The sequence below is a fragment of the Quercus robur genome, chromosome 7 (assembly GCF_932294415.1).
Source record: "Quercus robur chromosome 7, dhQueRobu3.1, whole genome shotgun sequence".
NCBI lineage: Eukaryota > Viridiplantae > Streptophyta > Magnoliopsida > Fagales > Fagaceae > Quercus > Quercus robur.
The window spans coordinates 40647025-40674540 of record NC_065540.1 but is presented as its reverse complement, the minus strand read 5'-3'; the positions used below and the strand labels follow the sequence as shown (position 1 = coordinate 40674540).

The 27516-nt window shown below is 35.0% G+C and overlaps 1 pseudogene; it reads left to right on the top strand.

Moving 5' to 3' along the window:
* Window positions 1–917: 917 nt before the first annotated feature.
* Window positions 918–26855, top strand: LOC126691404 (transcription factor ORG3-like; annotated as a pseudogene).
* Window positions 26856–27516: the final 661 nt, after the last annotated feature.

The window sequence follows — 27516 nt, the reverse complement described above, 5'->3', positions numbered from 1 at the left end:
ACTATTAGTAGTTAGATAGATACTGAGTGCAATATATGTGAATTTCTATTATTTTGGTTAATGTGCTCCCATAAAATGTTCAAATTATAATATGGTAGGGACAAACTAAAAAAAATTTAGTGCAAGGCATCTAGTGGAGGACTTAAGGTTCCTCAATAATTCATTTAGAAGTTATGCTCTTTTTCAAGACCAAAGAAACAAAGTGGCATTTAACAAACCTAAAAAAACAAAAAGTAAGTAGAGATATTTAATAACTAAAGGTATTTTTTCACCTAAAAAAAAACTAAAGGTATTTTTTGGACGGGCTAAGGGGGGCGACTGCCCCCCTCGACCCCCTGGCTCCGCCCTTACTGTTACATACACCTATTATATGACGTATAAAATTTCTAATTCTCCTTAGGAAGTTTTTGTAAATATAATAAAGACTTTAAATAATATAATTTCTGATTGGACAGGTGGGATTATAGTAAATGATTTTATTTCTGTTGATGATTTTTCCATTTTAGTATGGGAAGAAGACAAAGCAAAGTGAATGTGCTACAGAGATGTAAAGGAGAAGACAAATCTGTGCTGTACATTATTACGCAATCCCACACTACAGAACTGTATCTCTTGCTCATGCTCATGCGCATGCGCACAGGTATATATATTATATAGTGCTCAAGTGGGGGAAAACAATTAGGTTACTTTCCTAATCATACTATTACCAAGTAATTTTCCTAGGCAGCAATTTTCTAAACACCTTCTCTCCCCCTATACATGTTAAAAAAGCATACGCAAACTCTCTCTCTCTCTCTCTCTCTCTCTCTATATATATATATATATATATACACACACGTTATTTCATGTTTCCAACCATATACGTATATCATTTCTTAGCCTCAAAAATTAGAAAGAGCAACAAAACAATACAAACCATGTTAGCATTATTTCCACCATTGTTTTCAACCATTGGATGGACCTTAGAGACTTCCACAAGCCATGCCGACCAAAACTACGTTTACTGATAAGAATATAAAGTGAGAGAGAAAGACTGAATAGTTTGTATATTTTGTGTAAATAATAATGTACAATAGAGAGCCTTATATAAGCTAGGTATGTGTGCAATACAAGTAATATGAGTAAACTACAAGTACAGTATATTGAGCTAAACCCAATGGGCTAATCTAGTCTAAGCTATACACTAACATCCCCCCTCAAACTTGAGGTGGCAAGGAGGAAGCCAATTGGAGTTTGGATATAAGATCTCGAAGATGACCAGGCAGGTGAATCTTGGTGAAGATATCAGCAGGTTGGTTAGTAGAGGAGATGGAGAACAACTTAAGATTGCCTTTCTTGAGATGTTGGCAAGTGATGTGGCAGTCGATCTCAATGTGCTTGGTGTGTTCATGGAAGACATCATTATGAGTAATGTAGATAACACTACGATTGTCACAATAAAGAGGAGTGGCAGTGGACTGTGGAGCATCCATGTTAGCTAAAAGCTAGCAAAGCTAGACAAGCTCGCAGGTGGTGTCGACAAGGGCATGATACTCAGCGTCAGTACTGGAATGGGAAACCACATCCTGTTTCTTGCTACGCCATGAGACAAGAGAAGTACCCAACAAGAAATAGGAGCCTGTGATAGAGCATCGATCAGTTGGATCACCTACCCAGTTTGCATCTGAATAAGCATGAAGCTCGAGAGAAGACCGAGAGGAGTAGTGGAGTCCATGATAAAGTGTACCCTTGACATATCGAAGAATCTGAAGAACGACAGCATAGTGGACAGAATGAGGGGCATCCATGAACTTACTGACCATACCCATGGCATGTGAAATATTCGGACGAGTAACAGTGAAATAGATCAGACTACCAACCAATTGACGATAGCAAGTAGCATCAGATATAGGTTCACCATCCAAGGGTGTGAGCTTTGTATTGTATTCCAAGGGAGTGGAAACAGTCATGTTGTTAGTGATATCGGCTTTGGAGAGAAGATCAGAAGCATATTTAGCATGGGAAAGATAGTAGCCATCAGAGGATAAGGTAACCTCAAGCCCAAGAAAATAGCTGAGAGTGCCCAGATCTTTCATCTCAAAATGTTGACTAAGGAAGTGCTGAAGAGAGCGGATACCCGCAGAATCATCTCCAGTAATAATCATATCATTAACATAAAGAAGAATAAGAGTGATACTAGCAGAGGATCTTCAAACAAAGAGAGTAGTGTCATGAGGACTTGAAGTGAAACCCTGCTGAGCAACAACTGAGCTAAACTTTTCAAACCAAGCTCGAGGAGCCTGCTTGAGGCCATAAAGAGCACGATGAAGGCAATAAACTTGACTGCCTAAGTATGGATAGCCAGGGGGTGGCTGCATGTACACTTCTTCTTGGAGGTCTCCATTGAGGAAAGTATCCTTTACATCCATTTGATAAAGAGGCCAACGGCGAACAACAACCACAGCAATGAGACATCTGATAGATGTAAGGTGAGCAACAGGAGCAAATGTTTCCTCATAGTTAATGCCATACTTCTGAGTAAAGCCCTTGGCAATTAGGCGAGCCTTGTACCGTTCAACAGATCCATCAGCCTTGGTCTTGATCTTGTAAACCCACCTACAACCTACTATAGACTGACCAAGAGGCAAATCAACCATATCCTAAGTGTGATTCTTATGAAGGGCATCTAGTTTTTCGTTCATAGCTTGTTGTCAAAGAGGGTTAGTATAGGCCTCACGATAGGTGTAAGGTTCATAGAGGGTGGCAAGAGCAAAAGAACAGTGATAATCAGTAAGATAAGAGGGAGGAATACTTACCTGAGTGGAACAACGAAGTTCAGGACCAACAAGAGACTCAGGAGAGGGTGGTGCCACAGGATCCAAGACATGTGGGTCATATGCTGGAGACAGAACATGAGATGAGTCATTTGGAGAGGCAGTCGATGTTGAAGAATCCTCCACAAGTTCAGGATAGAGAGGGAGGAAAAAATCAATAAAAATGGGAGACTCTGAGGAAGAGGACGTAGGAAACTGCTAAAGACTTGTGAAAGGATGATGTTCCCAAAACTCAACATGACGGGAGACACGAAGGCGATGAGAAATGGGATCATAGCAGTGAAACCCCTTTTGAGATACATCATAACCAAGGAAATAACAAAGACAAGCACGAGGCTGGAGCTTTGTTCGTTCATGAAGAGGAAGAGAAACAAAGCAAGCACAACCAAAAACTCGAAGAGAGGAGTATTCAGGAGTTTGACCATAGAGAAGCTCGAATGAAGATTTGTTATGTGTAGTTGGTGAAGGAATATGATTAATGGTGTACGCAGCAGTGAGTGCGGCCTCACCCCAAAAGTGCTTAGGAAGAGAGGTAGAAATGAGAAGGGTGAGAACAACATCAAGAATGTGACGATATTTTTGTTCTGCACGACCATTTTGTTGAGAGGTGTAAGGACAAGACCGTTGAGGAAAGGTACCATGACTGTCTAAAAGGGATAGGAAAGCTTTATCATTATATTCTTGAGCATTATCTGATTGAAAGACTTTGACAGTGCGATTGAACTGTGTCTTAATCATTTTATAAAATATTTGGTAAATAGACATAAGTTTAGACCTATGGTGAAGCAGATAAATCCAAGTATATCGAGAAAAATCATTTACAAATATGACAAAATATTTAGATCTCTCCTCAATGGGAACAGGTGCAGGACCCCATATATCAGAATGTATAAGATCAAAAGGTGCAGAAGAAAATGAGTCACTATTATTAAAGGGCAATTTTGTTTGTTTGCTAAAATGACAGGAAGTATAATCAAAATTTTGAAACTGAATTGAACCTAAATGACCTTGAGAAGCTAATAACTAAAGACGAGATAAAGAGGGATGACCAAGACGAGCATGCCATAGATCAGGTGAGGGGGTGGCAGTGGTAGCAGCTACAAAAATAACTTGTGAAGGAATCTTTAAGTCATGAATCTCAAACATGTGACCAACCTTTCGGCCTATCCTAAGCACTTGACTTGTCTGGGGATCCTGTACATCCACACTATGATTAGTAAATAGAAGATCTACGCGTAATTCACAAAGTTGGCCAATAGAAAGTAAGTTGAGGGATAGCTTTAGGATATGAAAAGTATCACTAAGGGATAAACAAGAAAAGAGATTGTTCCTTTATGACTAACATGCATAGGAGTTCCATCAATAGTGTAAATGGTGATTGAATGTTCTAAGGGTGCCTTATTAGAAAATTGGGATTCAACAGGAGTCATATGGTTATAACATGCAGTATCAAAAAACCAAGATTGTTTACCTGAGGTGACAGAAAGGACAGTGGAAGTGCGGGATAAAACCTGTTGAACTATTGCCTTAATATTAGCCGTAGTAAGTGAGGAAGCCAAAGATGGACTTGTATGAACCTATGAATCTGAAGGACATATAGTAGCTGCCCGAGGAAGAGAAGCTTTATTCTGCTCTTGCATAAATTTCTGTAGTTTGCGACAAACTAAGATGTCATGGCCTTTGGCATGGCAAAACTCATAGCGTGTACCTTTGGAAGACTAAGATGTAGGACGCCTAGAGTTCATTCGTGGAGGAGTAGTGAATGCAGTAATGGAAGGCTGTGGAGATGGTGTAGCCAATACATGATTAGATGATGACATGTGATGAGTAGGCTGACGGTTTTCCTTAGAAATGAGCTCATTGATTGTAGTATCAAGAGAAAGAGTAGGAGACCGGCTAAGTAGAGAAGCCCTAGTAGGCTCAAAATCCTCACGTAAACCCATCATAAAGTGTATAAATTTATGGCGATTTCAATATTTGACAAAGAGCTCAATGTCCTTATAACACACTAGTGGAGGATCTGCAGTAAAGAGTTGTTCCCACATAGTAGAAGTCTGAGAATAAAAATCAGAAATAGACTGATCTGTCTCTTGGTGCATTTGTTAAAGTTTTGATTCAATGTAGAACTCTAGGCTTGAATCATTAGTACAATTATAGCGATCGGCTAGGAATTTCCAAGCAGCCTCAGCAGTCTCAAGATGAGGAAGAAGATTATGAATGGAGGGAATAGAGGTATTGATAAACCAAGACAAGATCTTAATCTGAATACTCTCCCATTCCTCTAGGCGTTCTTCATAATCATCCATTGTAACAACAGTCTTAGAGACATCTTCAGCAGCTGTGGCTTTGGACTTAGGGTTTGGTATTGGCTTAGGAATTGAACTAGTCACATATCTCCATAGTTTACAACCCTTGAGAAAGACAGTCATATTTTGAGACCATGCATGATAGCTAGTAGGACCATCCAACATAATGGTGATAGGACGAATGATATCTCGTTCATTTTGTTGAGCCATAATGAAGAAAATGACCAAAAAGTGGGATTTAGAGACCTCAAATGAAGAAACGGAGCCAAAAATCGGAATCTACGTGAAAAACTGAGTAAGATAGGCTCTTTTGAAAAATTTTGACCTCGGTCAACGGTGGCAGTTAAAGTCAACAGATGTTGACATCACAGGGATGACGTGTGTTGACATCACTAGGCTGACATGGATACACAATAGTGAATTGCGCAAGGGGGCGCGTGAAGGCGCATGGGGTGCGTGAGATTGGGCAGTGGCGCGTGTAGGTGCGTAGGCGCGTGTTGTTGTGAGCCCGAACCTTCTAGTGGCGTGTGGGAGCACGTGCAATGCCGGATGGAGTTGATTCGGGTTGGGTTTTTCTCGGAATTGTGCGATCTATCAATTTGTGCTCTCGGTTTGGCAGGGTGATGGATTGAAAGACTGGATTCAAGAGTTTTTGATGCTGTGGGTCTGACGGCGGTAACTTGCTTTTAACAGTGGGCACTGGATGAAGGCAAGGACAGCGGAAAGAAGTTGGAGAAGACGACAGGTGCTAGAAAGTCAGAGCATTGGCTATGATACCATGATAAGAATATAAAGTGAGAGAGAAAGATTGAATAGTCTATATATTCTGTGTAAATAATAATGTACAATAGAGAGTCTTATATAGGCTAGGTATGTGTGCAATACAAGTAATATGAGTAAACTATAAGTACAGTATACTTGGCTAATCTAGTCTAAGCTATACACTAACATTTACAAAGACACTGAAACCTCAGAGTCACGTCTTCATATTCCTCCATCTCAACCTCAAGTCGATTAGAATCCATACACAAAGTTGACGAGTACTAGTAACGGTGACCCCTTGGTGGTGAAGAAGCTTAATCACAATGCTAGCGAGCATGATTGTTGGAAGAAGATCAGTATTTTGTACTCTACTCTCTGTTCACTACTTCTAGCACTACAAAACACGCGGGTCTATAGCCGCGTTTTTTTTTAGCTACGTTTACAAAAACGCGGCTATAGATAACCTATAGCCGCATTTCTAAAAAACGCGGCTATAGATTAAGTCTATAGCCACGTTCATAAACATGGCTATAGGTCCAGCCAAATATATATATACTTAAAGGAGGACCTATACTTGCATTCATAAACGTGGCTATAGTTCTAGCAAAATATGTTTTATTTATTTATTTTTTTTAAAGGAGGACCTATAGCCATGTTAAAAAAATGCGGCTATAGCTAACCTATAGCCGCGTTTTAAAAACGCGGCTATAGATTAAGTATATAGCCACGTTCATAAACGTGGCTCTAGGTCTAGCCGAATAAATATATATATATATATATATATTTTAAAAAAAAAAAAAAAATTTTTTTAAAGGAGGACCTATAGCCATGTTTAAAAAATGCGGCTATAGCTAACCTATAGCCGCATTTTAAAAACGTGGCTATAGATTAAGTCTATAGCCGCATTCATAAACGTGGCTATAGGTCTAGCCAAATATATATATATATATATATATTATTTTTAAAGGAGGACCTATAGCTGTGTTTTTAAAACGCGGCTATAGGTTAAGTCTATAGTCGCATTCATAAACTTGGCTATAGGTCTAGCCGAATATTTTATTTTTTTTTATTTTTAAAGGAAGACCTATAGCGACGTTTAAAAAATGCGGCTATAGCTAACCTGTGGCCGTGTTTTGAAAACGCGACTATAGGTTAAGTCTATAGCCACATTTAAAATGCGGCTATAGACTTAACAATGGAATATTCCTAAGAATATTCTATGGCATATTCTACAATATTTCCTAAAAAAAAAACCACCGAATGGGTTCAGTACTTCAGTGTAAACAAAAATATGGAATATGCCATAGAATATTCCTAGAATATTCTATGACATATTCTACAATATTCCCCCCCCCCCCCCCCAAAAAAAAACAAAAACAGAATGGGTTCAGTGCTTCAGTGTAAACAAAAATATAGAATATTCTTAGAATATTCTATGGCATATTCCAATATATTCCATAAAAAAAAAAAAAAAAAATCTGAATATGAAATCTCAAACTCTCCCTCTCATATGGTCCTAGCAAAAGGAAAAAAAGAAAAAGAAAAAGAAAAGCTCTCTCACAGTCATTCAGAAAAAGAAAATTCATAAAGCTCTCTCATATTAATCTCAAAACTCTCTCAATCTCTCTCTTTCCCGCTGATGCTGTATAAATGGGTTTGTGAAAATATGGGGTTTTGTTCATTGTTCTTTGAGTTTTGTTCATTTTTGTTCCCTTTAACTTTCTGTCTCTCTTTGCAGTAGATCTGAAGATTGAGTCTCTCTTTGCTTTAGATTTGAAGATTTTGAATCAATGAAGCTAAAGTGCCTCAAAAAATTATCTCTCTTTGCTTTATTTTTCTCTGACCCATGGCCGAAAATTATTTTTTTTTTATTTGATTGTGTTTTGATTAATTTTGGGTTTAAGCATATGGACTCTTTTTGGTTGTGTTTCTGTTATGGGGATTTTTGTATTTTTGAGCTTGTGCTTTTGTTTTCCTTGAATAGATTGTGTCAATTTGGGTTGATTTTGTTGAAGGAGATGTTATGTTTGTATTCTTGTACTCTTTTTTTTTTGTATTTTAGAGCATGTTGTGATTGTATTGTGAGCATGTTGTGTTTGATTAATTTTGAAATTTTCTGGGTTTTTGTTTGAATTTGAATTTGCTGGGTTTGTATTTTTGTTTTGAATTTCTTAATTTAATTAAAATTGAAATTTTAAAGTTTGAAAGTATTAATTTTAAAAATTAAAATTTTAATTTAAAAAAAAAACTTTTGATTACCGAGAATTAATTTTTGGTAATCAAAGTTTTTTATTTTTTATTTATTTTATATATATATATATATAATATAAGGGTATATAGCCGCGTTTTTAAATTTTTTTTTTTTTTTGAGAAAGAGCCTCGTTTTTTAAATGCGGTTGTAGATTGAGGACCTATAGCCGCATTTTGAACATGGCCATTGGTCTGATCCTATAGCCACATTTTAAATGCGGCTATAGCTTTCACCTATAGCCGTGTTTGAAAAAGTGTGGCCATAGACCCCTTAGGCCTATAGTCACAGGGTTTAGGTCACGTTTGAAAATGCGGCCTAAAAAAATGAGACTATAGGCCAAATCATCCTATAGTCACGTTTTTTTGAACTATAGTCACGTTTATACTTGATCCCTTGCTGTTTATTTTGCTGTTAAGTTTGATGTAATTTAGTATTAATAGATCAATTTACCCATTTGTTGTATGTTTTAGAAAATAAGACATTATTTTCATTTTTTTCATCCCATAAATTTTAAAAAGTTCATTACATTGCTGTCCCTAAACTTTCTAAAGAAAATTTTCTCAATAGTTTAGAGATAAAATAAATAAAATTTTACTACAATTTAGGGATAAAAAAAGAACTTTTTAAATTGAAAATTAATAAGTGTAACATTTTCAATAGTTTAAGATAAACAAAAATTTTAAAGTTTGGTGATGAAAACAAAATTCATGCAAAGTCTAGAGGGCTGAAATAATATTTAGCCTTATTTAAAACTATTTTAGAATTCTGCTAAACAAATGATTTTTTGATGAAAAAAATATGATATTGAATTAAAATGATACTTTGAGCACATGGATGACATAATATAACACTAGAATTTTTCAAAATAAGTTAAAAATTATTGAGCATGTAACATCATAAAATCACAGCTCAATTAAAACTATATATATATATATATATATATCGTGCTCATCCTTGATAATTCTATTGAGAATCTTATCATGCTCATCCTTGATAATCCTCCACCACTATATATATATATATATATATTCTCTTGAGAAATTTTAGTGTCACAACATTTCATGCCATAATTCTGCCATAACTCTAATGTTATAAACTGTGAGTGATGGAGAAAGAAAAGTGAGTTCATGTGAAAGTAATAGACAACCAATCACAATTTGCACATAAAATAATTGTAAGAAAGGGTGTGGTAAAGTTTGTGGTCCTAGAATAGCTCATAGTATTTTCTTTTAGACAAGTAAGGATGAAAATAGAAATTTTTTTTGGGGCTCACCTCTTGCATTAAAATAATTGCATGAAACTTAAATAACATGTATAAATATACTTCTACATAGTTAGGTATGTGTTTGTTATTTTACTTGAAAATGTGAGTAAACAACTTCGTGCATTTTGTAAAGGCGGCTAAAATAATATCACAAAGAAATTCTTTATCAATTTCTTCCTTAGATTTTTAAAATCATAAGTTTGATTAGATAATATATTTCATATAAAATTGAACGAGTCATATATTGTTTATGTTAGGTTCTAAGGTTTTAGGAACTAATGTATTAGAACTTCAATTTGTAGATGTTGGCAAACCATGATAAAAACATTTAGTCTAGGTTTAGATGTGCTTAAAGTTTGGTTTGATGTAAGTTTGGAATCGAGTAATTGAAGGAAATTACTATTCAATTTCTACAAGGCTCGATCGATCGAAAATTAGACTCGATTGATCGAAAATCGTGGATCAGCAATTTTCTACAGAATTCTCAAACTAGCCCAAGCCCATATGATGTCTAGGGTTAAGTGTTTCACTCGAAGTATAACAGGGAAAACCCTAGCTACATTTTAGATGTCTTTGTTGAGTTGTGTGTTGAATCTTTTGTGAGATCTGAGAGGTGTTTACCTTCAAACACACACATAGAGCTATCAAGATCAAGATTTACATCAAGAACTTGATGATTGCTACATTTACTGCATAAAGAATTTTTAAGAAGATCTGAAACCTTTGAGAGGTGTCTCAAAGTCATAAGTAGGAGAACTTGTGGTTGCTATAGATCAAGGAAAGAAGTAGTCCGTGGACTCGGAGCTGTCACATGGTCATAGTAGTAAGTTTTCTACACGAGGTAGCAATAGGATGTTAGTAGTCTAAATCTTATTGTACAAACTTCAATTCTTTCATAGTGGATTTTTTTTTTACCTTGAGGATAGTTAGGTTAAATCCTCTCTAGGTTTTTTTATCGGTTTGGTTTTCTTGGATCATCAGATTTGTATGTTCTTTACTTTTCACGTTATATTTATTTTACACATATTTGTTTAACCTAGATTTAATTAAAAAACTTGTTAATCAACTTGGCTTAACATTAGGTTAAACATATTGTGTTAAGGGGTCTAAAAATTAACAGTTTAGTAATTGAAAGATTTATAATTTTTATATAAAATATTGTATTTAAATTGAGTATTTTGTTTGAACTGATTTGTTAAATGAAAGTTGCGAAGTTCCTATCAAAAAATAGAAAAAGAAAAAATTGTATTTAAATTGAGTATTTATACGGTAGCTGTGATATATGTCTAACTTTATTCACATGTTATTAGATAATGTTGCTTTATTGAAACTTTTAAGTTATTAAACATTTTGAATTTTTTCTTCAAAAAATAACTTCATTTATAGCCACTTGCACCAGCTGCCTAGCATAAATACTAATTATTTGATGCACAAATAATGAAGTTATAACCCTTGTTTAGGAAACTATTATTCCAATCACTCTACATTTGTTTTGAAGTAAAATATTTTTCAACTATAAAATATTTTACATGTAAAACATTTTTAGTAAAATATTTCTAGGTGTTTAGTGTGATATATAAAATTGTTTTAAGCAAAACACCAAAATTGGTTGCACAGCCACTGGTGCTGAAGCTTTGATGACCAGACTTCCAGAATTGGTAGCTTGATCTGTGGCTTCGGTGGCTGGATGTTGGCATTGGTTGTCAGAATAGCGGCTTTGGCCATTGGATTGCTAGTGGCCATTGTCGGTATCGGTAGCTGAAATGGTACCTTTGGCCACTTGCACCAGCTACCCCACCCACCGGGCCAATGACCTAGTTGCCAGATGGGGGGAAGGAAAGCCACTGCGTGTTTTTGTAAAATGTTTTACCAAGTTTTAAAAGGTAAAACATTTTACAAGTTTGATCACATTTTATATGCAAATAAATATTTGAAAATGAAAAAAAACATTTTTCAGAAAATATTTTACTTCAAAACAAATGGAGCGTTAAAAAAGTCAATCTTCTTGTAAATTGATATCTTATGGAACTTTGTGCTCTTTATATCCCACAGGTTAACAAAACACTAGGAAGCAAAAAGAAATAAAAATAAATTGACTACTAAAAAAAATTTCAAAAACTAAGCGTCAAATATGTACAACAAAACCTAAAATTCTTTAGAAAACTATTTATACCAAACGAGAGTTTTATTTTTTGGATTTGACAATAAATTTTTTTTAGCCACATACATTAAATATTATTGTTTAAGGATCAATATTAAAGAACTCTTACGATTTTATAGCCAAGAGTTTGTAGTAGCATAGCCTCCACATCTTTATGAGGAGAACTTTTTAGCCATGTTCATTAAATATTATTGTTTAAGGATCAACATTAAAGAACTCTTATGATTTTATAGCCAAGAGAGTTTGTAGTGGCATAGCCTCCACATCTTTATGAGGAGAACTTTTTAGCCACGTTCATTAAATATTATTGTTTAAGGATCAACATTAAAGAACTCTTACGATTTTATATCCAAGAGAGTTTGTAGTGGCATAGCCTCCACATCTTTATGAGGAGAACTAAGATTTAAATCCCTTTCCTTTATTATTGTAACTATCAAATTATCAAACAAATAGAATTTTGTATAATTTTTTTCTTTTATGTAATAATTATAACATGTTACTAACCCAGTAGCTCGAAATCTTTCTCCCCTACACTCTCAAGCATTTTGTGTATAGGGAGGTGCCAATTTAGCTACAAAACCTTTGGCAGGATTTTGTATAATTGGTATAATATATTGTAATCTTATTAATTTTAATGAGACACAACTATATTTTTTAAATAGTTACCATTAGTCCACTTACAGTTCCATAAATGCAGGCAAGTTATTATTATGTAATTATAGGAGCTTAGAATTATTAATCTTATTAATTAAGAATGATTATTTCTAAGAGTATTGTATCTGTACGTTTTTAGACCCCTTAAAACACAAGTTGTTTAACCTAGTTATTTAATCAAGTGATTACTTAGATAAATTATTCAAATCTAGGTTAACATATTCAAATCATATTATGTAAATAATGCATAAATATAAAGAACACATGATATGATAACTTAGGAAAACCAAACTGGTAAAAAACCTGGGGAGGATTTAACCTAGTTATCCTCAAGGTAAAATAGATCTACTATGAAAGAATTGAAGTTTGTATGATAGAACTTAGACCACTAACATCCTATTGCTACCTCGAATAGAAAACTTACTTCCATGACCTCGTGACAGCTCCGAGTCCACAGACTATTTCTTTCCTTGATCCACTGCAACCATAAGTACTCTGACTTGGTTTCAGATCTTCTTTAAGTTCTTTATGCAGCAATTAAAGCGATCACCAAGTTCTTGACATGAATCTTGATCTTGATAACCTTAAGTGTGTATGAAGGTAAATACCTCTAGATCTCACAAGAGATTCAACACACAACAAATCAAAAGACTTCTAAAACGTAGTTAGGGTTTTTCTTTTTATACTTCGAGAAAAATATAAAACCCTACACGTCAAACGGGCTTGGGCTGAATTGGAAATTTTGTAGAAAAATAAATATGCACGAGATTCGAATCGATCGAGTCTAATTTTCGATCGATCGAGTCTTGTAGATTTAGACCAATAAATCCTGCAATCATTTGATTGCAATTTTACAAATAAACACACTTTGAGCAAGCCTAAACCTAGACTCAATGTTTTGATCATGGTTTGCCAACACATTACAAATTAAAGTTCTAATGCATTTAGTTCCTAAAGTCTTAGAACCTAACAGTATCTTAATTAACACCTCTTAGTATATCTAATGAAGACATTCATGTCTCAAATCCTCCACCAAAAACTATCAAATCATCAAAGCATCAACAAAGAAAGGATTATTATTTATTAGTATCAACTATTAAACATACCTATATCTACTAAAGTTGCCATTAGAATCCTTTATTTATTCATAATTTTCACATTTTTGACATCAATCCCACAGAAAAGGTTAAGCATTCCAACCACAGGTGACCTGTGCGTTAAAGTACGTTCTAGAATTACAACAGCAAGTGGAGGGACAGCTTCGAAAGAAGGAAGAGCTATTATCAAAACTTTCTAGTCAAGGAGATCTAAGTCATCAAAAGATGCAAAGTAAAATGCAGCACGTAGATCTTCTTCTACTGTTTCTGTAAGTCAGCTTAATGATAGAGAAATTGTCATTCAGATAACCACATATAAGGTTCACATGTGTTCATTATCTGAAATATTGTTATACCTAGAGGAGAATGAGCTTCTACTATTAAATGCTTCTTCCTTTGAGTCCTTTGGAGGGAGGGTGTTCCACAATTTACATTTCCAGGTATCTTTTGTATGTACTATATGTTTTTGCTTATTTATTTTACTCTATTACATTTGGATATGCTTTACTCATTGCTTATTTTTTCAAAGCATCGTAGGATAATCTAAGAAATAAAAGCTTAATAGTGAAGTAAAGAAATGGATAAGGCTTTATTCCCTAAAATAAAATAAAAATAAAAATAGTTGATTTGATTTTTTTTTTTTTTTTTTTTGGAAATCTAGTTCCATGAACTCGAGTTCCTAGAACTCGAGTTCCATGTAGGTTTATTTATTTATTTAAGTTTGATTGCCTATAACTCGATTTTCGCCAAATCGAGTTTTTTTTTTATTGAAACTCAATTTTTAGAAAATCGAGTTTAAAACAGGGGCATATCCCTATATAGTTTCAGATAGGAGACATTTTGCTGGAAAGTTTGGTTGAAAGGGGTATATCCCCATTTTGGCCTAGAAAACTCTGTTCACACTAAGCAGACCACTCGAATTCTATTCCTCTTTGAGTTAAGCGGGTTAATAGTTTGGTTATATGAGAGAAATCATCAACAAATCTCTAGTAATAGCCAACAAAACCCAGAAACTATGGACCTTTTCACATCATTTGGTCTATTCCTTCCCACTATTGCTTTTATTTTCTTTTGGGTCAAATTGTTTTTCCATCCTTAGATATTACATGCTTGAAAAATGGAACTCCCTAACTAGAACTCACATTTCAACAAATTTGCATGTAACTTCTTCAAGTGTTTCTCATATTCCTCAATTTTTGAGTAAAGCAATATATCATCTATAATGACCACTGCAAATTTATCTAAGAAGATTTGAATCCCTTCTTCATTAGTAGGTGCATTTATTAGTCCAAATAGAATCACCAAAATTTTTTAATGCTACTTCATTGAAACTCTGTCTTCAACGCATCTGTTGCCATAACCTTCAACAGGTGGTAACCAGAGTGAAAGGTGATTGTTTGTTTAGACCCCTTAAACCAAATTTTTTAACCTAATATATTAGCCAAGTGATTTCTTAGGTTAATTATTCTGATCTAAGTTAAACAATAATAAATCATATCATGCAAAGTAGCGGAAAGTAAATAACAACACGATATGATGACCTAGGAAAACTGATGAAACGAACTATTTCAAGGTAAAAACCTAGGGAGGATTTGACCTAGCAATTTTCAAGGTAAAGTAAATCTACTATAAGAGAATCAAAGTTTTTACAACCAAATTTAACCCTAAATCTATTGCTACCTCAAGTAGTAACTTACTAACACGATCACGTGCAAGCTTTGAATCCATGGACTCCTTTTCTTCTTGGATTTACTGCAACACAAGCACCCACGCTTGTGACTTTGAGATCCCACTCAAAGGTTTCAGATCACCTTCAGTTGTTGATCTTTGTAGCAGCAACTAGGTTCTACCATCGTTTGATTTTAGATCTTGCTCCGGTAGATGCTTGTATAGTTAGAAGGTACAAAACCTCTTAGATTTCACAAAGAGTAACACACAAGTCTTCCAAAAAGTTTGCAAAACGTAGCTAGGGTTTCCCTTTTATATGTGGACAAGTTAGATTGAAACCCTAAATGTTCTCGCGGGCTTGGGCCTGATTTAAAAATTCTGCAGAATTTGATTTTTGTGATTCTCGATCGATCGGGCCTAATTCTCGATCGATCGAGCTTGGCAAATTCTAACTCATCTTTTCTGCAGTTAGCTTGAATTTGAAGCTTGAAACTTACAGCTTTGAGCATTGTCTAACACATAGACTAGACATGTTTTGTTCTCGGTTTGCCAACACATACAATATATAATTCTAAACATTTAATCCTAAATCTTTAGAACCTAATAAATGGTCAATATACGAGAAAGGTGAAGTGAAATGAAGATACTTAGTATGGTGAACTAAAGTTGGAGGATATTCCTATAGTAAGAGTTTCTTACCGTGTGGTGGTATCAAAAACTATATTCAACATGCAAAACCATAATGTTAGATAATTTCCAAATTTAACTCAAAAACTATATTCAACATGCAAAACTATAATGTTAGATAATTTCCAAATCTAACAAAAACTAAGGATAAAGTTTGGCTCCAAATTGATTTGGTGCTATATTTTTCAATCAATTATGTTACAAATATAAGATTATCCATGTGTATTATTTAATGAGTCATATGACTCATTAAAAGTCATGTGAGTGTAGGTTTTAATAAGCTCTCTCTTGTCCTCAAATACAAGATCTGAGTTTCGAATTTTGCCTACATAAAAAACGAATTGATGTCTTCCTCTTGTGATAAAAAATAATCTTTTCAATTGCCACACAAGTAGATTAGAGCAAGATAGCTCCAAATAGGTTTTCCAAAGTGTGTGTATATATATCCAAATATACTTGATGTTTATCTCTTCTGTTAGGTTCTAATACTTTAGGAACTAATGTATTAGAACTTCAATTTGTATATGTTGGCAAACCATGATCAAAACATTTAGTCTAGGTTTAGACTTGCTCAAAATTTGGTTTGATATAAGTTTTGTATCGAGTAATTGCAGGAAATTACTATTCAATTTTTGCAAGGCTCAATCGATCGAAAATTAGACTTGATCGATCGAAAATCGTGGATCAGCAATTTTCTACAAAATTCTCAAACCAGCCCAAGTCCATATGACGTGTAGGGTTAAGTTTTTCACTCCAAGTATAAAAGGAAAAACACTAGCTACGTTTTAGAAGTCTTTATTGAGTTGTGTGTTGAATTTTTTGTGAGATCTGAGAGGTGTTTACCTTCAAACACACATATAGTGCTATCAAGATCAAAATTCACATCAAGAACTTGATGATTGCTTCAGTTGCTGCATAAAGAACTTTCAAGAAGATCTGAAACCTTTGAGAGATATCTCAAAGTCACAAGTAGGAGAACTTGTGGTTGCAGTAAATCAAGAAAAGAAGTAGTCTGTGGACTCGGAGTTGTCACGTGATTGTGGTAGTAAGTTTTCTACATGAGGTAGCAATAGGATGTTAGTGGTCTAAGTCTTATTGTTTAAACTTCAATTCTTTCATAGTGGATCTGTTTTTACCTTGAGGATAGCTAAGTTAAATCATTCCTAGGTTTTTTACCAGTTTGGTTTTCTTGGGTCATTAGATCTGTGTGTTCTTTATTTTCTACATTATATTTGTTTTACACATATTTGTTTAACCTAGATTTAATTAACAAACTTGTTAATCAACTTGGCTTAATATTAGGTTAAACATATTGTGTTAAGGGGTCTAAAAACCAACATCTTCCACAATTAAACCTATAAAAATCCTTACAGATTAAATTAAGGCTCTAATAGTAATACCACAAGCTCAACAATATTTTATGATCAACTTGAACATCTTGAGTATGTTTAGATGAACTTATCTTCATTGATTTATTTTATTTAAAAAAAATGTACATAAACTAATAGCCAAAATAAATTAGTATTTAAGATAATAACAAGCATACTCTGATTCTGCTTATTACATAATTATCAAAAACTAAAGGATATCCCACTTTTGCATAACACCAATATGAAAAGTTCCCAGTAAGCAAGTTGTCTAATTAGTCCATGGATATTTTTGAGGCTCCACTGGGACAAGCTGCGGCTTCGTTCGTACAAAATACAACTTTTTAATTTTAAAGCCTCCTAATTAATAATAAAAATAAAATTTGTAATATTATTTAAGTAATAATTAAATTACCGACTTGATAAAATTAAATTACAGAATGGGCTAAATTTGACCAGGCTCATTGCTGGCCTAAAATTTTTTCTGAGTCATAAACTCTTTTAGGCACAGCCCTACGGGCCTTTTTCACTGGCCCAAGCTTGAAAACTATCATTTTACTTCTTGTTAGATACAATACTTTTCCATCAATAAAAGAAAAAGAAAAAAAGACACAATACTTGAATGGAATAAATAAATGTTAAGAAAAGAGAGTACTGAATCTAGCTACTTATATTTTAACAATTTGTTACTTTTTTTTCTTAATTTCTTTTGTCTAGATATTATATTCACATTCTTTCTCATATTGGTTTTATTTATTTATTTAATGTGATCTATTATATTTACTTATACCATATTTTTGATTTTAATTTGTTATTAAGTTGTCTATTAATGAAATGGATAGTAAAAGTCTTATAAAAATTATAATTACCATATTAAAGAGAGAAATGGTAAGTAGGTTCAAATAAAATAGTCAAATGACTCAAATATCAAACAACTAAACAAGTTTATATTATATATATTTTTTTGATGACCATCCTTTTTTTAAATATTTGATTTTTTGTTTTTAATCTTTCAACCTAGGGCAGGAGATATCATTGGACGGTATTCTTTAATAGAATTAAACTTCATTTCATTCCTTCCACGAGCTTATAGATGCTGTAATTTTAATAAGAAATTAACAAATTTTTTTTTTTTTGAACATTTACTTATTATTCCATTAAATTATTGTATCTAATTTTTACTTTATTTTTTGATGGAAAAGTATTGTATCTAACTAGAAGTAAATTAAATGATTCGTTTAATAAATATTGCTATCACCAAAGATCTTTATGAACCATGTGACCCACATAATAGAGTTGCATGCATAGTTTAATGATTTAATCATTAAACTAAAGCGAAAATCATGGTAGTTTTGATTGTTTTCCATTCTAGGATTGTGTCTAAGCACCTTTATTTTTATTTTTATTTTTATTATTTTCATTATTATTATTATTATTATTATTATTATTTTATGGAAAAGTATCGTATCTAATCTAACTAGAAGTAGAAGTAAAATGATTCCTTTAATATATATTGCTATTACCAAAGATCTTTATGTACCATATGTACCAATAAATATGATCCACATAATAGAGCTGCTTGCATTGTCCAATCATTAGACTAACTAAGCGAAATTCATGGGATCGAGTTTTGCAACAACAATTTTGTCATGAACATTCGAGATTAGAAATTCATGGGATCGGGTTTCTCTCTTTATATTGACGCATTCTCTCTCTCTCTCTCTCTCTCTCTCTCTCTCTCTCTCTCTCTATATATATATATATATATATATATGTGCGTGCTCTCGTTTAATGGGCTAGTAGAGTGATTGCGCCTACAATTTACTTATTTCTGTGGGTTAAGGATATCCTACAATGGGAAGTTCCTCAGGATGAAGGTTGAAATCCTCCAAGAGTGCTAATCAAGCTGACTGTACACTATTGCTCTTGTGTTTCCTTACTCTCTCTCTCTCTCTACTATTCATTGTCTAACCCTTTTTCCTCTTAACTTCTTTCTATTTATAGCCTTCCTTTAGTGGCTTAGTAATGATTGTTTTCTAATAATTCTCGTGTGGGTGGGGCCCGTTTGGAAATAGGAACTTGAACGTTGGAACTCGTGCTAGATGCTAAACATTGCTCAGCGGCAATATCCCCTAAGGCATTACCAATGTACTCCGAGATGCATCTGAGAAACAACGGCACCGAGATCCGAATGGGCCTTGGCTTAACCTACCGAGCATTAAAAGATGGCCGAATACAAGGTTACTATGCAGTCCATACTTTTTTTGTTTTTTGTTTTTTTTTTTAATACCACCAGTTCTCCTCTCTGTCTACCAAAAAAAAAAAAAAGAAAAAAAATCTTGACCTTATCCTACCCTTGTCCTCAGAGGAAATTCTTTATGGAATATATGCGCAGTAATAATTTAAGAAAATAAACATTTTTTAGAAGAATTTAAGAAAATAACATAAAAACATTTATAAACACATAAAAAAAATCCATATAATGGCCAAATAATCAATAAGGAATTTGGACACATCAAGATTAATAAAAGCAAAAGCAAAAAAAAAAAAAAAAAACTAACAATTAAAAAATGACCAAAATTTAAAAAAGAGAGAGAAACCCTCATTTATTAAACGGAACCAAAGTAAACTATAAGTTATTCTATAATTAAATGTAGCAAACATTTTCTATATCGTGTTTGTATAAAAATACTTAAACTTGACCTAACTTTAATATATAACTATTTATTAATTTATTTTACACAACGATGAAATTATCAAAATAAATATTTTTAGTTCCACGATTTACTAATATTAAAAATTCACATTTTCAAAGTTTTATTAAATTAAAATCTCATTTTTTATCTATTAAGAATTTTAAATAATTAGATCTGTGGGGACACAATTCGTAACGACCCACACATGATTGTCGGCTCATACGTAAAGGGCCCAAACAATACGATTTGTAGAGCGTGAGGTTGAAAGGCTAGGCCTTGGTTACCAGACAGCGGTTTAGTCGTGGCTTTCATGGAAGCTTTTATGAGGGTGGACTTGGTTTGACTAGCTAAACTTTCCGTCGGTGCGGCTTGTAAGGTTTAAGTCCTCCGACCACGTCCGAGGAGCGTAGTATCCTTCCCCTTCTCCCTTTTGTAGGGTTTCTTCTTTTTTGGGGATCCCCTTCCCTCTTGGCTCTCTTTCCCTTTTATACTAGTGTTTACTTCCCTTTCAGTGTCCACGTGTAAGTTTCAATTCCTAGGGTATAGACCTGTTTTATCAATCCATACATAGAGTGGTTGGAGGTGGTTGGGAAAAGTTAAATAGCATGGTCTGGAGTATGGACCTGTCAGATGCAGGGTTATATACTACGATGTTGGCAGCTTTCTCCCTTGTCCTGCCCCTGTACTGAGTTTGTCATTTTCTTCAGGCGTTTTGTGAGGTGCCGAGCATAAGATCGTCCTTGGCCATATTCTTAGGTCTTTTTTGGACTCTTACTACGCGTCCTCGGAAATTATTTTCCTCGGCTTGGGTCTTGGGCCCTATTGTGAAGTGGGTCAGAACCACAAATTCTCTGGCCCCACAATAGCCCCTCAAAATCCTGCTGCCCGACCTCTTGATTGGGGAGGAGGGTTTTGGTGATGTCGGGCTCAAATCATGGCTTGCCCAGCTCTGTACTTTATTAATGTCGGTGTTTCTCCATTTGCATGGGAGGTGCGCTGGATTATGTGACATCCTTCTAGATTTACTCACGCGGCGTTCTCAACGTTTCAGTACTCGAGGCGCGTTTTTAATATGTCCCCTTCACGAGACTATTCAAATCTTACGGTTGCAGATGGTGTTGGAAATTGAACCAAAACCGTCTTGTCTGTAACATTTCTTGGAAACCTGCATAGATTAAATGCCACCAATTTGCCCTCTATATAAGTAGGATAGGAGGTTACTCCCTTTACATATAAACCCCCCGACCCCTTCAAATTCCTAATCCTTTAGCCATACTCACAGTCTTTATCTCCAGTGCAATCCACCCTTAGAGCAATATGTTTGAGGCATGGGTGGGGGTGAAGGAACCACACCCGCTCCAGAGGCACCGGATCCTTCCGAGACTCAAGGTGGTGCGGTCTGGACGGGGGAGACACAGACTCAAGACAATCCTCCGTTTTTACAAGGTGGGGGTGATATCTCTACCTCTTTCAGTCAAAATCCGAAGCAAGTACTAGTCGCATCAGATTCTTGGTGCGATAGCAGTAGGGTTTCCCGTCGTTAGCGCCATCCGCTCTATCGTGAGTGTGGCTAACATGGAGGCTCATCAACTTCCTGTGTGGCCACCTGCGGATACCCCGCTCCCTGCACCTTTTCTTCAAAGGTGCTAGCCCCACGTTAGGTTCTTTTTCTGCCTGAGTTATGGGCATGTAAAAGTATTGAGGAATGGTTTCCTTAGACAACATTTTGGAATTGCTGCATCTCTCTTCTCTGCACCTCTTCTTCTGCTTTTTCTTCATTCCCTTGTATCTTTTCTTTTTGCTTATGTAGTTAGTTTTTAGTATAAGCTTATTCAAGCTCTTTCATTGTACGTTGTACTATTTCTTTGTCTTAATAAAAGATGAATCTGTTTCCTTCTGAATGCTTTTCTTTTCTGCAGCAATTACTTTGTGAATGGGTGTACTACATGTGTATTTTCCTTTAATGATACTTAGGGCAGAAAACCTTGTAACAAAAAGCTATTAATTTGAACTTATCGACATCATCAAATATAATAATGCTAACCCACAGTAGATTAAACTTATGAGATTAACCGAGATAACAGCTGAGTGCTCCGTAATACGTGTGAGGCAGCCGTCCGAGAATGAGAAACTCAAAATAAACCATCCGAGAGGGTTGCCGAGTAGTGAGGGACTTTGGCCGTGTTTTTTATAACACCTGGCCCCATCACAATCGCATTAGTTCCCTTGGTATTAAGGATTCGAGGATAGACTGGGAATTCCATTTGGTCTAGGGATTAACCCAACTATTAATGGGTAACTCCTCCATGGGGTAGAGTCTGAGGGCCATACAATGTCTAGGTTGTGTCCAGAACCTTTATTTTTTCTTTCAGGTAGTTGGTTTTTCCCATAGGCTTGAGTCCGAGGACCATACAATGCCTCGGCTCTGTCCAAAACCTTTTTTTTTTTTTTTTTTCTTTCAGGTAGTTGGTTTCCCCATAGGCTTGAGTCCAAGGACCATACAATGCCTCGGTTCTGTCCAAAACCTTTGTTTTTTCTTTCAGGTAGTTGGTTTCCCCATAGGCTTGAGTCCGAGGACCATACAATGCCTCGGTTCTGTCCAAAACCTTTGTTTTTTCTTTCAGGTAGTTGGTTTCCCCATAGGCTTGAGTCCGAGGACCATACAATGCCTTGGTTCTGTCCAAAACCTTTGTTTTTTCTTTCAGGTAGTTGGTTTCCCCATAGGCTTGAGTCCGAGGACCATACAATGCCTTGGTTCTGTCCAAAACCTTTGTTTTTTCTTTTAATATGAGAGAGGGGGGGGGGGGGGGGCTAGCTCCTTGGGTGATTCGCCCCAATCAAGGTGTAAAACGTTGACCTGACGTTGAAAGCCCCTAGAACTGACCGCATCGTTAACGTTTCAAAACACAGCCCCTAGTGGGACTTTACGTTAGGATACGGCAGCAGGCTGCTGGAAAGGATGGGAGGACTTTTCGTTCCACCGCCTAGGCCATTGCACAAGCCTTTCCCACAGACGGCACCAATTGTGGGGACACAATTCGTAACGACCCACACATGATTGTGGGCTCATACGTAAAGGGCCCAAACAATACGATTTGTAGAGCGTGGGGTTGAAATGTTAGACCTTGGTTACCGGACAGTGGTTTAGTCGTGGCTTTCATGGAAGCTTATATGAGGGTGGACTTGGCTTGACTAGCTAAGCTTTCCGTTGGTGCGGCTTGTAAGGTTTAAGTCCTCAGACCACGTCCGAGGAGCGTAGTATCCTTCCCCTTCTCCCTTTTGTAGGGTTTCTTCTTTTTTGGGGATCCCCTTCCCTCTTGGCTCTCTTTCCCTTTTATACTAGTGTTTACTTCACTTTCAGTGTCCACGTGTAAGTTTCAATTCCTGGGGTATAGACCTGTCCTATCAATCCATACATAGAGTAGTTGGGGGTGGTTGGGAAAAGTTAAATAGCATGGTCTGGAGTATGAGCCTGTCAGATGCAGGGTTATATACTATGGTGTTGGCAGCTTTCTCCCTTGTCTTGCCCTTGTACTGAGTTTGTCCTTTTCTTCAGGCATTTTGTGAGGTGCCGAGCATAAAATCGTCCTCGACCATATTCTTAGGTCTTTTTTGGACTCTTACTACGCGTCCTCGGAAATTATTCTCCTCGTCTTGGGTCTTGGGCCCTATTGTGAAGTGGGCCGGGATCACAAATTCTCTGGCCCCACAAGATCTTATTGCCATATATATATTGACTATTAAATAAAAATATTTCTTTTTAAAATTTTAATAATGAGGCAGTAAAGACAGTTATTATTTTTTGGCTAAGAGGAATAAAATAATCATCATATTTTTCATTCACTTATATTATATTTTTCTTGAAAACACAACAAAAAATTGAAGAAAAATAAAGGAAAATTTTAATTATTAATTGAAATTTTTTATGACATCTTATAAATTACATTAAGATTATATAAGTATATGCTACTAATAAAATTGAAATATAATATAAGAAATAACTTAACATCTATAACTATTAATTGTTTTTTTTTTTAATAAAAAATTCACTATATACTTTTAGTTATGTCTACTTACATTTTTTCAATTCAATTTATTTAATCATATTTTTATAACTTTTATTTATTTTTTAAATCTTGAACCAAATGAAAATACATACTTATTTAATTTAATAAAGGATATATTATTCCTTCAAAAAAAAAAAAAAAGGATATATTATATATTTTTTGGGTAATTGATATATTATATCTTGTATATTACTAACTATCAAAGCCAAAAGGAAAAGGCAGTTGCAGTGAAGCATAAGGAAGTTGCAGTGAAGCAACTTGGAGTTTCAACTAAGGAATTAATTGCAGAACAAGTAGAGTTAAAGTCATCCAAGCAATTTGAACAAGAACATCCTTCAGGGACTCAAGCTTCAAGTTGCCAAGTGAAGAAAATGAAGTTACTGCATAAACGGCAGTGTAGCATTTGTTCTGTAAATGAAACTTGTACTTAACGACCTGTAGTTTAGAGTTAGTTAGCTTTTATTTCACACGTGTAGCAGTTAGTTATTACTGTGACAGCTAGGATTAGTTGTTAAGTCAGTTACAGAGTAAGTATTTTAGCTTTGTATATATAGTTTTCATCATCAATCAATGAAATCAAGAAATCAGTTTTTACCAGATTGATATTTCTCACACTAACCATGCTCCCTATAGAAATTCCTAGTTTTTTAGAATTGAAGATCATGTGTTATATTTTTGAGGGCTAATCCTTTAAAAGAAAAAAACTACCCACATGTATATATAATATGAGTACCTTTTTTTCTTTGTTGATTCTAACGATATAACCTATGGTTCTTTTTTTTTTTTTTTTTTTTTTTTTTAATGTATAGCGCGCCTATCTAAATAATTTCAAATATATCAATATTCAATGAAACCGTATCTAATAAATCACCTTGTGTATTAGCAAAAAAAAAAAAAAAAAAAATCACCTTGTGAATTTTTTTTTCTTGGTAAAAGACCCTAAACATCCATATATTATTTGTATGATTTGAGTCGATAAGTTATAAAAACTAAGTTGCTAACAATATAGGCTATAGAGTGGTCCTCGACAGTAAGCTGAGCTCAGGTATGACATTCAGCATGCTAATTTTCTATAATTAACTAGCAAAGACAAGTAAAACAATGTTATTTGACAGAGGCAAATATTTTCGAAGTGTGCTCATGAGTATATTCAAGTTGGAAACACAAAGCACAAAGAATACAACAAGTATGCATCCAAAAAAATAATTTAACTTTTCCCCCCAACCATTGGGATCACAAATTGTATTTAATTGTGTATAATAGAAGTAGTGGTCTTATGTGAAAGTTACATTGTACAAATCATAGTCAACTCCCTTAAATGTTATGAAAAAAAAAAAAAAAAAAAAAAATTTGTTTCTATACTCTATAGCCTTATTGCAATTATATATATATAGCTGAGCCCCATTGATAGTTTGAAGTTTGGATCAAGATTTGCCCGAACTTGGGGTTGGTACTCATTTCACATCTAAGAATTATTTCCGTCTGACTTTAAAATAAAGATTATAAAGATTTGGTTTTTCATACATTAAATAAATTGTGTTATCCCTCTCCATAACTATTGAACTATTATAAAGAATTAATGAGTTGACTGTAACATTATTTTTGATTTGTTTCCACAAAATTAGGAATGATATTAACTGTATTAAAATCATTACATCATATTCTTATTTAGATTTATGAAATACTAATTCTTTCCCTTAAAATAGATCATTTTCATTTTTTTTTTTCCATTTTAAAAGCAAGTAAAAACCAAAGTTTTGAATTCGGTCTTGAAAGCTTTTTCGGTTAAGTTACAGGAATGAAAGATTTTGGAATCGAAACAAACTAGTATACCATTTCGAAATTACTGTTAATGTATATTAAAAATTATTGGACAACACTTATATAATTTGTTAACAGTGTTTAAAATTTTAAGTCAATGTTCTCACTCCCAAACATCTTAACCCAATGATACATGATTGATAGTTGTATTCATTATTAAAGAAACAAAAATTGAAAAGTCAACAAGTTTTACACGTGTGATTGGGGGCTCAAGAAAAACTTATTGAAAATTATATTTTTCCCAGAAGAAGATGATGAAGAGGGATCTGTTTTGTACTAGCTGAAATTTGAATAACATCCGTTGTTGGCTAAAATCAACTGGAATGACCAAAATTTCCAATAATGTTCCAAAATTTTGCTCGAGGTGGAACAAAGGGGTTTCTCATTCCGATTTGCATACTAGTACAATATTTTTTGACCGTTTCGGCCGAAAAAGAACGAAATTTAAAACTTTGGTAGAAACTATCATTTTTCTCGTTTTACATTCGGTCTCAACTTGGTCATACAACACCTAATCAATAGATATTATCAGTGTAGTCAATTACGTCACAAATTGTTGCCAACTCGTCCATAGATCACTAATAGCTCTAGATCCTCAATACTACTTGATAAGGGTAAAATTGTGAATGTGAATACTCATGAATATAGTATCATGAAGCGACGTTCAAAATGGACCCATCGGCCTCACTTGTCATAAATGGCAGTCAAACAGTTTTAGGACGTCTACAGCTTTAGGAAGGCGGGGTTAAATTGTCATAAATGGAAAGCTGACACTATTAAGTTGAAGGGAATAGGCGAAACTGACGACCCTGACGAGGTAGTAGGCAAAGCTGACAACCTTGATGAGGTAGTAGGCGAAGCTGATGACCTGACGTGGCCTTGCTTGGTCTCCATGTTTGCATATATAAAGAAATATCTTGCGCCCCACGCTTGGTGTTAATCAAAAAGACTCCTACAAGGAAAGGATTCTGAAAAATACGCTCATGAGGATTCCTATAAGGAAAAGAACTCTACACCAAGGAAGAGAGGTCAACCCTTTATTACTATAAAAAGCCCCAATACCTCACAAACCAAGGTTCGCATAATTGACCCCGCTCTAGTACTTTAGAGTTGTGAGAAGTTCTAACTTGACCTTTGGAGGGTATTTGGCCGACACCACACTGGTGCTCTTTACGAGGTCTTCTCTTTTTGTTGTGCAGGTGTTGTTTCGAGTGGGCGAGAACTGTGTGGCTCACTGGTGATTTTTTCGGCATCATCAGTTGGCGCTGTCTGTGGGGACGAAGCGCACTTTAGCCTATTGCTTCCCAGACAAAGAGTTGCATGGTACTTACTTGCTCGATGGCAACTACCAACAACGTTTAGAGAGACGAGCCACGACCCACTACCCTGGAGAGGCAGGTCCAAACCCTCATAGCAGCAGTGGAATGTCTCACCAAACAGAATCAGAACCTTGAAGAACAGCTACAGCAGAAGAACGCCGCTATGGGTACCTAAGAGGAAAATCAAGAAGGTACCTGTGCTAAGCAAAGAGACTAAGAGTGGCCGGAAGGTAGTAATGCCCCAAGCAGACCAGAGCGACAAGATATGAGTCGTCCATCCGTCACTAATATGGCTCCACCCCACATTGTTGTGGAGATGCAGGCGATGAAGGAATAGATGGACGTCATGATGAACGCCCTCAAAGGACAGGTGTCCAGCGACCTTGATGATTTGGTCCACCGAACCGACTCGTCGTTCACCGCGTTCGTCAACTCCTTCCTCCTTCCACCAAAGTTTCGTATGCCACAAGTGGAAAACTACGACAAAAACAAAGACCCTCTAGATCATTTGGAGTCCTTCAAGACCCTGATGCACTTTCGGGGGTACCCGACGAGATCATGTGCAAAGCTTTCCCTACCATGC